Source organism: Bidens hawaiensis, unplaced genomic scaffold, assembly GCF_021521415.1.
Source record: "Bidens hawaiensis isolate Kalapana, Puna unplaced genomic scaffold, B.hawaiensis_p1.1 tig00001336_1, whole genome shotgun sequence".
Taxonomy (NCBI): domain Eukaryota; kingdom Viridiplantae; phylum Streptophyta; class Magnoliopsida; order Asterales; family Asteraceae; genus Bidens; species Bidens hawaiensis.
In genome coordinates, this window is record NW_027491075.1 from 1 (window position 1) to 3,155 (window position 3,155).

Genomic DNA, 3,155 nt, shown 5'->3' on the forward strand with positions numbered 1-3,155 from the left:
ATCGAAGTCAATCCTAATCTTTCTACTTTACGAAACCTACATGCCAACTTAAATTGACATCATTGAGATGGTATGACATTAGGAAAGGGTGGACTTTAAAATGCGCATACCATCTCCTTAGTGCCAAAGATGCTCACTTAAGGCTTAAGGAGCTATCTATCATATATTGCTACGGCAAGTTTATCATATGTCTACATATTAATTATCAATGCTAAAATGGAGTGGATTATTGATCTTAGATGGTAACCTTCGCATAATTGAACAACTCGTTTAGAATTTCTTATCTTGGTCACCTATATATATTATATAAGTATTTTATGTTTTATAAAAAGTTAAAAATTAACCCCAAAATTATTAAAACCTCCAATTAAAGTAAAACAACGATTTATTATTAGAAATCTTTGTGTCCACGGATCGATACTTGGTTCTTACCAATACTATTCTACATATACGATAGGTACACTTGCCTATTTTGTGTGTGTTTAGTCTTTGTAGAAATCACTTTTATAAATTTAAAACACGATCTTGTGCAAAAGAAAATCATCCAACCTCTTATAATTTTAAGACGCACGCACAAACACACACATCAAAGTTTTTGGCGCCGTTGCCGGGGACACGGTACTTTTCTAAGAACGATCCAAGTTTTAATTTAATCATTGTTTATAATTGTACAAATTTTTAACTTCTATTTTATTTTATCTTTATTTTTTTTTACTAAATACTAAAATACATAATTTTACGGCTAGCCTACTTTTTACCTTTAGTTATCTTACTTTACTCTAGCATTAATTAACTTAGACCTTAGATAGTTTAAAATAGCTTAGCCTAACTCGTAGTTTAACTTTAGCTAATTTTACTTTAGTGTTTAATTTTGATTTAGTCCCATGTATGTCCTCTACTTTTGAGCCCGAGCCTGTTTCTCCACTTTCTGAACCGGAACGACTCTTTCGTCGACGAACTAGCAAAATTAAACGAGCTACAGAAACCACAGAAGCAATCAAGGATGAATCAGTAGACGCCATCACATCAGGAGAAAATCAAACTGAAGAAATGATGGCAGCCCAGAACAATGAGCCGAACATGAGCCAGTATGCCAAGCCAACTCTCGAAGGCTACAGCAATGGAGTGGCTCCACCCGAAATCACCGACAATTTCGAAATCAAATCTAGCACCATTCATATGGTGGAAAATTCAGTTCAATTTCATGGTCTCCTCGACGAAGACCCTCTTTCTCACATATCTCGATTCTTACGAATCTGCGAAACTTTTAAAATCCAAAACTGTTCATACGATCAAATCAAACTCAAACTCTTTCCTTTCTCTCTCAAGGGCCAAGCCCTAGAATGGATAGAATCTATTTCTTCTGGTTCCATTACCACTTGGGACCAGATGGTTGAACAGTTTCTCCTAATATATTTTCCGCCCGATAAAACTACCAAATACCGAGCCAGCATTACCGGATTCTGAACCGATGATGATGAATCGCTACACGAAGCATGGGAAAGATACAAAAGTCTTCTGAGAAGATGCCCACATCATGGACTGAGCGTATGGTTACAAGTAGAAACTTTCTTTGACTCACAATCCAGTCAAAACAAACAGGCCATCGACCAAATCGCTGGTGGAGACCTGGGATCCAAATGACCTAACGAAGCATTTGAAGTCCTGGAAAAGGCTGCAAAGAAGACTTTCGCTTACAACCCACCAAGATCTACACCTACCCATAAAAGAATACACCACGTTGACTCCAACACCCTTGTCACAGCACAACTTGAAGCTCTTTCTAAAAAATTCGAACAACTTCAAGCCGAACTATCAAAAACCAGACCCACCTGTGACACTTGTGGAGGAAATCATAAGACGAGTGACTGTAAAAAAGTCATTATGGCCATGGAAGAAGTCGATTTCATCGCTCGACAAAACAACGCTTTCGGCAATAACTACAATCCAGGATGGAGAAACCACCCGAATTTCAGCTGGAAAGACGGAGGTAACACTCAACCTTTATCCGGATTCGAAAAAACACCAATGAATCAACCCTTCCAGCCTAAACCTCAAGATCGAAGTTCTAGTAGCCATCAAAACCCAAGCTACTCTAAGATCGAAGAGATGCTAATCCAACTGATGACCAAAACAAATGAAGCAGAAAAGAAAGCCGACTCAAGAGCTGTTGATATCAGCGGAGTATTATTAAAACATGAAGCCGAACTCAAAAGTCAACAAGCATCACTCCAGAACCTAGAAACCCAAATCGGACAAATTGCCCGACAATTATCCGAAAGACCACCGGGCACTCTTCCAAGCAATACAATCACCAACCCGAATGCAACAGCTAACGCCGTTACACTCAGGAGTGGTACAACCACTTTTGTCTCACCAACTTAGGACCGGTTATTGAGAAAAAGTCTCCTGATGAAACGCAGGAAAGGCTGACCCCAACAAGCACAGTACAGCCTAAGGAGCCAGTCCGAACCTATGTTCCGCCTATTCCATACCCTGGAAGACTAAAGCAGGAGCGATTGGAAGCCCAGTATGGGAAGTTTCTAGAACTCTTCAAGCAACTCCATATCAACATCCCTTTCGTCAAAGCTATCGCTCAGATGCCAAAATATGCCAAGTTTCTCAAAGAAGTGCTGACAAACAAAAGGAAGCTGGAGGAGCTCTCGCGTGTTACCCTAAGTGAAGAATGTTCAGCTGTCCTCCAAAATAAGCTACCGACAAAGATGACCTATCCAGGGAGCTTTACTATCCCTTGTCTCATAGGAAATTTATCTGTTAGCAATGCCCTAGCTGACCTAGGAGCTAGTATTAATTTAATGCCTTATGCGGTTTTTGCAAAACTAGGGATAGGAGAACCAAAGCCCACCCGCATGAGCATTCAGTTAGCTGACCGATCCGTTAAATATCCTCGGGGCATTGTTGAAAACATGCTTGTCAAAATTTACAAGTTTGTTTTCCCAGTAGATTTTGTGATTCTAGACATGGAGGAAGACAAAAGCGTACCTCTAATTTTAGGAAAACCCTTTTTAGCCACCGCAAAGGCTATCATTGATGTTTGCACCGGCAAACTCACTCTCAAGGTCAATGACGAGGCAATCACTTTTGACATAGGAAAATTTGTGCAATATCCGCAACAGCACGATGACACCTTATAT